The sequence below is a fragment of the Triturus cristatus genome, chromosome 6 (assembly GCF_964204655.1).
Source record: "Triturus cristatus chromosome 6, aTriCri1.1, whole genome shotgun sequence".
NCBI classification, from domain to species: domain Eukaryota; kingdom Metazoa; phylum Chordata; class Amphibia; order Caudata; family Salamandridae; genus Triturus; species Triturus cristatus.
In genome coordinates this window covers 928305701-928318590 of record NC_140589.1, presented here as the reverse complement: position 1 = coordinate 928318590, position 12890 = coordinate 928305701, and the positions used below count along the sequence as shown (strand labels likewise).

The 12890-nt window shown below is 43.9% G+C and overlaps 1 pseudogene; it reads right to left on the bottom strand.

Moving 5' to 3' along the window:
- Window positions 1-7804: 7804 nt before the first annotated feature.
- Window positions 7805-8709, bottom strand: LOC146820804 (E3 ubiquitin-protein ligase RNF115 pseudogene; annotated as a pseudogene).
- Window positions 8710-12890: the final 4181 nt, after the last annotated feature.

Below are 12890 nucleotides of genomic sequence, written 5' to 3'. Positions count from 1 at the left end.
TCGCAACATGGCGCAGGATTTACGCCACCGCTACGTCACAAAAGTGACGCAACAGCGGCGTAAAAGTGGCGCAAGTCTGATATAAATCTGCCCCAAAGTGAGCACTGGGAGTGCAAAGTTTAGACTCAGTCTCTGCCACCGTTTTGGGCTGACTGCAGTTTTAAGTAGTTGAAGTGCTGAAGCAGTGCTATAGACAGTGGTAAATGGTTGCTTGTCATAGGTATCTTCTGGGCATGTACTGCTTTTGGCTGGAAATGTAGCAGCATTGGTTGCCATATCCAGAGTGAACAAGGGAACATTACACAATAACATACAGCAGGAAATATAATGAAAATGGAAACGTAATAGGAAACATCCCAACAAAACAATTAAGTAAAAGTGCTCCAGTACAACACATCGAAATCGCATTGCAATAATGCAGGACGAAAACATAGCAGCGCAAAAAACACAAGAGAAAACATCACAACCAGAACAAACTGCTACACAGCAAATACGCACAAATGTTCTTGTCAAATTCATTACTACCTTTAGAATCCTGTTATGATAATACATTGGTAAAAGGTATTTGGAGCAAGTACTGCCTTAAATTACCACAAAGAGCAAGAAATAGACCAAGTAATTATTTTTCATGGTCTGGAGCTAAATAAATCTCCCGAGCCAACACAGGCAATGACTAAATTCCACAGAGTGCTTTGAGGCTTTGTTTTAGAGCCAGTTTATTCTTCTGGCCTGCTTGCAGACTCATACTACAGTCTTCTCATGGAGGCTCTTATTGCTTCATAGATTGCCAGCACAATTTGGTACAATCCTATAAAGTCCCAACTACATTTATGGGGCTCATTGGAAACCTTCCATTAGGAAACCAGCCACTCAGATGAAAAGGAGAGCAAGGCTTTATTTCCATTCAATTTCCGCCACGTTGGAAGGCCTCAACTTCCCTAAGAAGGCCTCTAACAAAACTAGCGGCTATTCTAATATCCACAGCCCAGCTAGATGGCAGAATCACCAAAAAAACAGTAATAATATTGGGTTCATTTCACCATTGTGCATGCACACTCACACAATCTTTATTTTGCCAAGAAAGCCATTATCAACCCAGGAATGCCCACTCTTTTTTGCACAGGGGCAACAGAGAAAACATAATCACAGCCTCAACAAGAGAGCTTATCTTCTACATTGTAACAAGCAAATATACAGTTCACTTATCAGATCAGAAGCTGATGATGGTTTTCAAGTCTGTGTTTTATAATCATTATAATCTAGTTATGAATTATCACAGATGGACCAGGACACAGCCGTCTAATCTCAATAAGCCAAGAGAAAAGAATTTACCACCAAACTGAGGGACATATGTACAAGGAAAGCGTGCAGCGGAGGCTGCAGCAAATTTTGCGGCGCTGCATAGTTTCCAAAATGCAGGGATGCACAGTATTTACAAGAACATGGTGCACCCCTGTGTTTTCCCTAGCGCCGGTTATAAAAATAGCTGCCTTCTAGGACAGCAACATAGCTTATATTTTCCAGGTGTCCTTTTTTAGTGTACAACAAGGTGACTTACTTGGCATATAGAGAAGCAGCATAGACCACAGACTCACTGTAATGCAAAAGGCCATTTTATTGAAAACAGGTGCACATCACATATTTACCCTAGGCTTTTAGCCTTACAAAATTAGACCTTACCATACAACCATTATCCTACATCATTAAGCCCCTCCCTTAAACATTCCCTTCCCATTCCATTTAAATTTGCCACTTTGTAATGCCTATCTTGTTATTAACGGTTGCCCTTTACTCCCTTCCAACTTTAACCTATGTCTATTAACATCTACTCATCCAGGTATCCTAAAACGTAACTTTTAAATGCTTACTTCCTCCAGGTTTAGCTTTATTGCCATCCCCCATTGTCCTGATTCATCTATGTTCACCACAATCATTTTAATCTAGCATCATGGCAACTTAAAGTGCCCAACGTCATTCAGAAAGCCTGACTTTCTAGCCCCACCTCCCCCCCTAGGACTCCCTGTAGCCCCTATTACCCTTGAATGTATCCTCCAGCATCTCCTTTATCTGCATTGTGTACCACTCTATACCATAGTTAGACAAGTGAACCTCATCCCCTCTAAAGAATTCAGGAGCGTCATATCTTAATTCCGGATGCTTCACCCTACCAAAACCTTCTTGCTTACACAAAACGAGCATTTCCTCATTAACGTTAATTCTGGCCTTATCAATGGCTGCGGGCTGGTTTGCCCCTCTCCATTGCCTTCTTAGAATAGTCTATATAACGAAAGTGCCTGCCCACTGTCTCCGGATTGTTAAAGGGGGACCTTTCATTTCCTTCAATAACTCCAGACCCTTCTTCACTACCATGTCATTTTGCTCCAAGTGGAGCACTAAGATATCTGGACATGTTTGCCTCCTCAACAACCTGTTCAAACAATGCAACAATTTGTACCACTGCATAACACCTTTGCCATGCCTAGACACTTTAAACTACCAACGATCGAAACCAAGATTGGTGCCTTGCCCCTTCTGCACCTCATACAACCCTGACATTTTGATAAACAAATGTCTTACTATCTAAATTGTGAGTTCTATTGACCCCAGACGAGCCACTGCACATGGAAAGAATGGGATATATGAGATACAAAGCAAACTCTACATTATGATCATGTCCCTTGACCCAACCTCACACACCACTGAGAGCAATTTGATGGCCACCCACCCAATTGCATAATCCTTCTACCACATCTGTGGCCACTCCAGTCCTGAAAGAATGTGTGCCGTGGTTGCCTCCGAAGGTTCTACCAATTTTGAATGTGCCTTCCTGTTGCAAAGTCATCCTAGGCCCTAGGCACCCCCAGTTTACTGACTGATACTGGTGGTCACTGACTGACTGTCCCTGGGCTCTGCGTAACCAGACCCAGGGCCAGCGCTATGCTGAAAACACTTAGAATACAGTGAAAACACCTACACACACTAAGGTAAACTCTGGGTTAGCATGGCCTACCCCATAAGTCCCTAGTATGTATTGGGGAATGGGGATTAAAACTACCTATAAGTCTAGAGTATATAACAAGGCATGGCAGTTTAGAGGCCAGCAGCCCTTTCTGCGCTTACATGTGTGCACTGCTGAGAGCCTGAGGTCATTTTAAAAGCAGACCTTTGTTGCAGGGCTGCTTTTAAATGTAAATTGTGCTCACACTCGACTTTGGTGTTAGGGCCACCTACAAATTGATAGACTACAATATGTTGGCATATTAGGTACCCCCAGGGTCTCCCCTGGGTGTCCCAGGGGTTGGGGGTCAGATACCTATCCGGAGGACCTATATAAAAGAGGTTTTTTGTGCCTTGGGGATAGAGAAATTGCACATTTTACTTCCCTCATTGTAGTAAAGTGCTTCCCAAAATCGACTTTTGTGCTAGGAGCTCTGTGGAGTGAGGGTCTACATTGTTTTGGGATAGTCCAGACAACTAGTCTCCCCTAGGTGTTCCAGGGGTGGGGGGTCAAGTAGTTATAAGAAGGGTCCTTATAAAAGCATTTTTATTTCCCGGGTGCTGGAGAAATTTGACATATTTTTTTCCCCATTGTAGATCCCCAGCCACATGGGTTAACATTGCATTAGTTTATGAATCCATAACTACCGCAAGGGACAACCGAAAAATATCATTCAAGGACTTAGGAGAATGGTATTGATTAATCCAATAATATGCTGTTGTTGGCTGTATCCTGAAATGCACAGAAAAGAAGTTATACGACTTTCTTGCCTGTAAGCCTAAATTTAGCCTTCCAGTGGTCTGCCCTGATTGGTCATCGTTAAGTGGATTATCGAGGCTGCTTTGATGAAGTGCAGTTGCGGCCAGCATGGCTTGCAAGTGTGGGGGGGGGGGTGCGGGTGACGCACGGGGGTATCGAATTATTTAAATACATTTTGAAAAACGTACCTCGAAGCCAGGTCCCGCGTCTTTTCCCATCCTGCTCTCCTTCTCTCCTGCCTCCGACAGAAAATGGGAGCAGGCAGCCAGGCTCCCTTCCCTAAGGCAATCACAATGCTGCAATTGCAGTGTTGTGATTGGTCTGAGCACCGTGACACGGCGCTCAGCCAGGGGCTGGAGGTGTGGGCATGTTCTCCATGCAGGCTGTAATGCAGCCTGCTTAGAGAACAGGGAAGTGCATATGACTGGTTTGGGCGGCCCGAGAGGACCGACCAAGCAGTCATTGCGCACTTTGGAGTGGGCAAACCACTTCTCCCCTGCCCTGCTCAGAGAGCAGAGGAGCCCGCCTGCCGCAAAGCAGCAGGACAGGAAACATAACTCTAAAGTATTGTCATTTTATGTATCTCACTGCTTAAAAAGATGTAGGGCGACGCTCCTCCGCTATAGCGGAGGAGCCGCTCCTGATGAAGTGATAAGTGGCATCCAGGGAGAAAAGGCTATCTCTTGTAAGAGGACCCTGCTCCACAGGAACACCAGAGCAGGGAAAACGGGTTGTAAATCATCAGCTTCAAAGGTAGAGAGAGAGCCAGGTCTATTTATACCCTTACACTCTGAACCCAGCCAGATGGTAGGCTTAAGGTAGGAATTTTGGGATGTAGGAGGGAGGGGAGCTTTTGAAATGAGCCATCTCTGCTGAGATATCAGCCATATTGAATTTTGGAAGAATGGTACTTTCGGGTGACCATTGTGCCACACTTTGGAGGGAATGTTCATGCTCTGGGGTGTTGCCCTGCACCTCATTGGACAGGAGTATCCTCCTGCTTGATGCCAGAGAACACTAAATAAGTATCTGATAGGGGCAGAGCCTCTCAGCTCTGCTACTTGAATCGGAGTTGAGAGGGATTACCAAGTTGGAAACTTGATTTGCACCATCAGGCCCATTCTGAGTGACTGCGCCTTCTACATTCTCTGGAACTACATCCCTTTGGATGTACTTTGATCCAAGAGGAATAAAGAGTGGAAGCTAAGCTGGAAACTAGATTTGCACCTTCAGGCCCTGCATTCTGATTGATGGCGCCTGCTGCATTATCTGGAACTACAGCCCTTTGGATGTACTTTATTTCAAGAGGAATAAAGAGTGGGCTCCCTGCAAGCTACAGGTTTAAAGAACTCATCTGCGTCAAGTCCACCAAGAGTCCCCTGACTAGAGTGCATCCAGTGGACGTTTAAGGGTTTTGGCCAGGTGCATTATGAGAATTGTGGTCCCAAACTTTCCAGGGCCATCTTGGAGCTTCCAGAACCTTGGATTGTGTTGTGGACACTTTGGACCCTCAAGAGGAACTTTAGGAAGAAGTTCCAGAAGTTTAGAAAAGTTTAGGGCAGCTTTGGATAAAAACTCCATAAGGTGACTAAGTGCTAGAAAGTGTTTATTCTTTAAAAATTCATATCGCAGGTTCCCTACATTGGATTTTTGTTTTTTTTGGTGTTGTTTTTAAAGTTAAAAATATTTACTATTTTTATAAATTTTTTGTGTAAATTTAACATTTGTTTAATAGAAACTTAAAATAATTTGCCATCACAATAAAGCTAGACTTTCAAAAAGTGTTTTCCTCTTTAAATAAATATGTCAATTTCAAAGCATTCCCTCCCACCCCGTGACTGAAATCATAACAATTTGAAGAGTACATCATTGTACCAACAAAATAACAAAGCCTAAAATTGAACAAACCAATGACTGCAAACGTGATAGAGCTTTGGTTCTTTGCACACACTGCAAACCTGAACTGTACTTCCCGTAGCTCAGCAAAACTTGAAACTGTACTACGCCCACTCTCGTTTAGTTCTCAAGGATTTTTGCAGCGCAATATATTCCGATTATGGATCCCGCGTTTTCTATGAGTGTTAGACCCGGGCCTCGTAACATAGCCAGACCTGACCCCTGCACCTCACACCAGCCCCCGAGCCCACGGCCTAGCCGATCCTTCCCACCAGAACACACACACCCGACCCGGACTTCCCCGTCCGTGGCCTTCCTCCTTTCGGCCACACCGGGCCCGCGTGCCCACTTCATGCACCAAGATGGCCGCCCGGCCCCAGCGCGACCCTGGCCTAGAGGCGCCACTCCGGCTGGAGGACAACGCGCTCCCCTTGGGATGAGAAAGGGAGGAGCAGTTTCCATCACACCTCTGCGCTTCCCTAGGAAGGTGGGTTTCGATCGACCCGCCGGCCTCCCCGAGGGCTGGCTCCACGCCTGCTGGGTGTCTGGGACTCCTCCCGACCCGGCCCTGAAAGGATCAAAGGACAATGGCAGGAAACCCCAACAAGCGACCCCCAGGTGACAAGACCCCTGCCTGCACAGACTCCGGACATCAAAGAGGAGTCGCCCTATAACAAGGGGTGCTCTGGGACTGTCCGGCAGATTCGCCTTGGAAACACCTGAGCCCTGCTGAGTGACTCGCGGCTCCCTGAAGATCGTAAGACCTCCGAACTTGTGCTTGAGCCCTGCTGAGTGACTCGCGGCTCCCTGAAGATCGTAAGACCTCCGAACTCGTGCTTGAGCCTTGCTGAGTGACTCGCGGCTCCCTGAAGATCGTAAGACCTCCGAACTTGTACCTGAGCCCTGCTGAGTGACTCGCGGCTCCCACAGACTCTCTTGGTCCCGCCGGACCCCACGACGACAAGCGTATCCCCCAGCTCGAGGATTGTGAGCTGTGCGCCGGGTACGCTCCTGCATCTGATCCATATCCCCAAAGACTGTCCCGCTACCTCCTAATCCCCCTCCAAGACTTTGTGAGCCCGCGCTCCACTTGTATATATTTGCCCTGCTGATCATAAAGATCCTACAACTCCGATCTGATAAAGATTTATTCTTAAGAACTCTCGGTGTGGTGTCTCTTTGTCGTGTGGTGCCGAGTGTACGATCCTAGATACGAGATTTCTCCCCTGAGGAGTCTCCCGCCAGTGCCCGGCTACGATACCTCGAGGGTGGGTCTCAGGACAGTCAGGGCCCCCTCCGGGCCCCTCTGAGGTCGCCTTCTAACAATGAGGATGGCCACCTACAACCAAGATAGACCTATTAAAGTTAACCTGTATAAAATGAAGCTTGTGATGCATCCTATGTTCACACCATAGGAATGGACGGAAACTGCACCTATGGTCCCATGACTTGGATGCAGCAGTATCATTGCAGGTCAAACGTCCACACAACATGACAGAAAACTACATATCACATTGGTAACTGGAAGGCAACAGCCTGGTATAAGAGGCACAAAGCATGCTGAATGTATACTTGGACTGCTGTATGAGAACATAGTCGATAACTAACGAGACTTGGGATTTCCACCACAAAATGTTTTGGGAAAGGTTAATTGCAGTAAAGATTTAACTTCCGAAGAGAGTACCAGCCCCAAATTCTGTCTATTGCCACATCACCGCTGCTCGGGGACAGCCTCCTTTAGAAGAGACTGCTTCTCTGCCTTGAAACCAAAACTGGTATCTTCAGAAGCAGTCATGTACCAGAGACTTGCTTATCCCACTGAGAAGGCACCACCACAGCTATGAATGACTACACATTCAGGATGGCAGGTCAGGGGACCCCCACATTCAAGGAACACATCCGATTAACGTCTTCACAAGTATAAAATTAGGCAAATCACTCAAGACTTTGATTTTAGGACTAAATTGCATTCTGGTGGTGGTCGTATTCATTCTGCAGATGCTACTCATTTCCTGTTAAGAAAAAGATAGCACTTGTGGCGAGAATATCTGGACCATCGTGGACATGTGTTATTTCCACTATTCCAGTGACCTTTTTACGCAATTTACAACAATAGTAAGAAGGACAAAGTGCTCTGCACAACAAGTTCTCTCAGAAGGGCCATCCATCAAGTAGCTGATTTTCACTACTGGAGCCAATGCTGGCAGAAGGGTCTGAGTTTGGTGTTTGCCTGGTAGAGTCTTCTCCATTTAAACTCTTTCTACACACTGGACACGTGTCATGCAGTTCCAACCACGGCACAATACTATCACTGTGAAAAAAGTGATTGCAGGGTAACTGTAGCACCGCTCGGCTACTTTATAATCTTCTTTACATACAGGACATTCCAAATTCATTTCAACTTGTTCCTGAGTTACTGTCATGGTTGGAAGTGAAGATATCTTCTCCTTTTCTGCTGGAGGCGGTCCTGTGTTTTCCAACTGTCCCAGAAGCTGGGTAACAATTGCATGAAGGCCACTCTGTCCCCATGCGTAGTCCCCAGGATTGGAGTGCAACATTCCACTCCATGAAAAGTGATTTAGGGATCCAGGCACTGCAGAATTTGCAAAAAATCCAGCAAAGATCTGCTGTATAATCCCTTCGATGGCAGGTGATCGGTCAGGGCGGGAGCTTCCTCGTGCTCAGTACCTCCTCATTGGCAGTCGAGGAGGTCTGGCTGTACCCCAGAGATCAGGGTGAGACTGGTGCCCCCTTTCATTGTCTCCACTATCGTGATCCAGTGAACTGCTGCTCAAGTACGGTCGGAAATCTGGGAACAGCATGGTGTGGTCTAGATGGTCCCAAAGCTCTGCAAATTGTGTTGATGGATTGTGCTCTAGCCTGTTTCCGCCGGTATCTAGGAAACTGGAATCCTCTGTTACTTCCTCAATAAATCCGGACTCGCATCTGGGGCAAATATATTCCGGCAGCTTCGGGCTTACCTCTCCCTTGCAACATTGGCAGAAAAAGCGGTGCTGAGACACCGTAACCCCAGCCGCTGCAGCCGCCTCCGCCATCTCTGAAGTTAAGCCTGCCAGCTCGCAGCCAAGCTATCAAGGGTTGAGCATTGGATTAATTTTCCGAGACCTATTCTGAGCCCCAGACTGTGTTAGTGACCTTATTGCCAGTGGTAGATGCATATTTACCACTGCTAATAATCCACTTTTCAACATTTCTTCTAAGGTATGATATTGTTTTACTTTCCACCTGCTCTGGCGCTCTTTAGAATGCCATGGGCTAACGCGCTCATCCTTGCACTGTAAGGTAAGAGTGTGTATATTCTGTCAAGCATAGAAGGGAAGCCTTCCAGATCAAAAACTATGCTTCCATAATGTTCCTTCTTTGTATGTGTGCTGTACAATACAGCCCTAATTGTGAAAAGTATGGAGAAATTAAAACTTTCTCCGCCATTAAGCCTGCATCGAGGACGTGTAAAGGTTTGGAGCAATTCTCTGTCTACAATTGTGAATAGAGAGTGATTTCTGTCAAAACCCATAGGTGGTTCCATGGGAACACCCACAAAATAGGACAAAGTAGGACCTTAGCACTACAATGCTCTATTTTGTCCTTCTTTCCAACTCTAATCATGAACCTGGAGGTAAGAGCCAATTGAGGGCTTTAAGGGATTATTAGAGGAACTTATCAGGTGTGTCTGAGAAGTAAGAAGTAGCACAGGAATCGGAAACTCAAAATATGGGCCAAACATGTATATGGTTAAAACAGGAATGTGGACCCGGTAGGGTGCCAATATTCATGATACACCGGATATACAGCCCCACTAGTGGAGCTAATAAAGAGGGTGAGTGGGAAGGGAATTGATGTACCCTTGTGTGTGTATAAAGTAAGTGGGCAAAATAAAGTTTCTTTAAACATGGATGATGGACTACAAGAAGATGACAAATCTGGAGATTTAATAAAGTGGGGGAGTTGTGAGGATGAGAATTTTAAAGTCCTAGGTTGAGGGTCCAAATTAGACAGTACAGCAATGAGACGAAGATTGGGATACACAATATTATTTGAGGGTACGTAAAAAGTTAATAAGTGAGGTGGCATCGCTCTGTACCGCAATAATATTGTTCTTTTTTTTTCTTTAAGTTTCTAAAAATTGAAAAGCATATAAAAGATATGTTCTGAAGAAGGTGGGCACAGCAGCTAGTACATCAAAACACCTCCTCGACATGTTTATGTTTATACGTTCAACATGATATTTAAGGTTTATTTTGATAACTTGGATGCTTTGTTAATACAATTCTATTTAAAATAGGTGGTTGAAAATATGTATGTATGAATGATGGTGTAAAAAACTGTTTTAAATTTGTATGAGAAAATGTATTGTGAGCTAACATTCTGAAAAGAAATAAAATGAATTATATATTTTTCAGAAAGCAACAGATGTGTTATTTGCCGTAAACAGCATATGTGACTGGTAATATCAAGTTGGATGCAAATGGTAGTCAAGGTGAGACCTAAAGGTGTATTAGTAAGTGAAGGGGATATAGATATTGTACTGTTGGTGTTTAAACCCTGCCTCCTTCATATGAGAGGTTTCTCTCATTCATATAAAGATAGTGTCTGTCAGAGTTGGTGAACTCTGAGACGAGTTTGTAAACCCTGCACAGCAATAATTTTTTCATTATTTTTAAAACTCTGAGCTGGGCCATTAGGCAGTCCCCACCTAGAGGTCTGTGTTTACTTACTCTGGCCCCTTGTATGGCCCCAGTGACGTAGCATGGGGGGGCCACAGGGTCAGAGCCCAGGATGCAAAATTCTTAGAGCCATTTTTAGGGGCGCAACATTTTAATAGGGGCGCACATTTTTTCAAGAAAAGTGGAAAAGTACTTGCCTTGCCCCAGGCGCTGGCAACCCATGCTATGCCGCTGTATGGCCCTTCAGCTTTTTCAGTATGCGGTGACCATGCCGTGTGCACTAGCGTCCACAGCAGACCCTTTTCTGTTGTAGTCATCCTATCAGAGCCATTAGATCTTTGACTTTGAAGACCAAAAAGGACAATGAGAGAAAAAGCTCCCTAGTCCAATGGGATTCATTTATTTTTTAAATGTGGGTCCGGAGATCTTCCCGACACCAAGGTTAAGGACTGTCTGGGAGAAAACAGTCCAAAAGCTCTATAATTTAACTCTTTCTAGATTTCCCAACATATATTTGTAATGCTAATTTCTCAAAAATTACTAAATATATTTACACCCAGACAAGGAAAGGCACGCCACCTAGCAAACCTATAGCTTCACGCCAAAATTGCTGTAACTCAGTTCAGTATTTTATTCTGCACTGAGGAGCAACATTTACAATTAGAGTTATAATGGGAAATCTGGAAATGCCCAGTTTTTAGCCCACACTTTACACCCTCCCATCCCTCAGATACATCTGCATTAAAACCTGGCATCCCATTTTGTTATTTTCAATAATGATGGTGGCTCTCATAGATATAGGCATATTTTGATTTCCCTATTACATTTGAGCCCATTGACGCATCTGCACCACATCTGTCATTCACTTGGCATTGTTAGCAACAGTCTAGCATGCAAATTATGGTGCAGACCTGTGTAAGAAGAAACAAGTTAAAAAGGGGATCCAAAAAGATGTGTTTCCCCATTTTAGTTCTCTTTTTGTTTTATACCAATCTTTGTTGAAGATTTTTTTTTCCCCATTACAACACACAAACCCACCACACATCCCACCCCCCACCCCCAGCTCAGGTTCTATTACATTGGAAATTAGTCCAAAAAAACACAATGAAAAGAAAAAAAAAAAAGTAGAAAACAACAGTTATGATCAATAAAGAGCGTAACATAATGCGAGACTGTCATTGGTATATAGACAAGTATGACTTACGTATTTCCCCTTTGTCTCTGTGACCATTGCAAAACAGGATCCCATATTGCAAGCCCTTTCTTGCGCTTGCGATAGCCCTTTTTTCTGTAGATGGCTACTTCTGAACTACAGGTGGCCAACAAACGTGATCTCCATTGTTGAAAAATTGGCGCATTTGTATCAAGCCATGCTGACGCAATGCATAATCTAATGACAGCCATGGCCACAAATAACAGCCCTTGCATATATTTCGCGCTTGGAGAATTGGCAACACCTAATATAATCTCTTCAACATAAATTTCTATTCTTGTATTAAAAACTTCCGAGAGAAATGCTGAGATATCAGTCACTACTGATGTTAATGCAGTACAGGTAGCAAAAATATGAACGCTATCGGCTTCAGCTAGGTCACATCTAGGGCATGTGGTTCCCTTCCCAGTCCCCCATTTAGCAATCTTATAGGGAGTATAATATAGAAAGAAAAAAGTTTTGTAGAACTGAGCCTGCAGCTTAGTAGACATTAAAATAGACTGATATAATAAGAAGGATTGATGGACAATTTCCCCTGACACACCAAGTTTAACCTGCCATTTAATTATGTATTTATCAAGATCATCGGATTGCCGAAGTATCAGTTGTTCATAGATCTCTCCTATTTTGAGATTATTCCTCGAAGCCATGTTCTCCATTAACTGAACCTTTTGAAATGACACCCGCCCCCCTCTTTTTAATAGAAAATCCCGGGTTTGCAAAAATTTAAAAAAATCCCGTTGATCTAAATTATATTCCAGCTGTAGTTCACCAAAAGATTTAATTCCTAATGTCGTATAAAAACATCCAAGTTGTGTAATCCCATTCAGAAACCATCTTTCCATGCATGAATCATTGAAAATCCCAGGGAGATGACTATTTTTATGGATTAAGGTGTAATAAGATAGTTGTCCAATACTGGTAAGTTTTCTAACGGAATTCCAGGTCTTATAAATACCAAATATGGACTTAAATTTTACTTTTTTAAAGTAACTATCGTTGAGATGACGCCACAAGCAACCTCTGGATTCATTTCCTAATAACAGCTCTTGTGGTGTTGGAATATCCCCTTCGCTGCTAGGTGCTAACGTAAATAGTAACTTGTTGTAATATTTTAAGATGGTAGCCCAATAATATAGTTTAAAATTGGGCAAGTTCATGCCCCCTCTATCTTTAGGGAGGGTAATGGTTCGTAAGGCTCTGCGTGGTTTCTTGTACCCCCAAATGAATCTAGAAAACATACTATCCATATCTTTAAATACTTGTGATGGAAATTCTAGACAGATTGATCTAAAAAAAATATAGGAATCTTGGCAGGAAAAGCATTTTTATCAAGTTG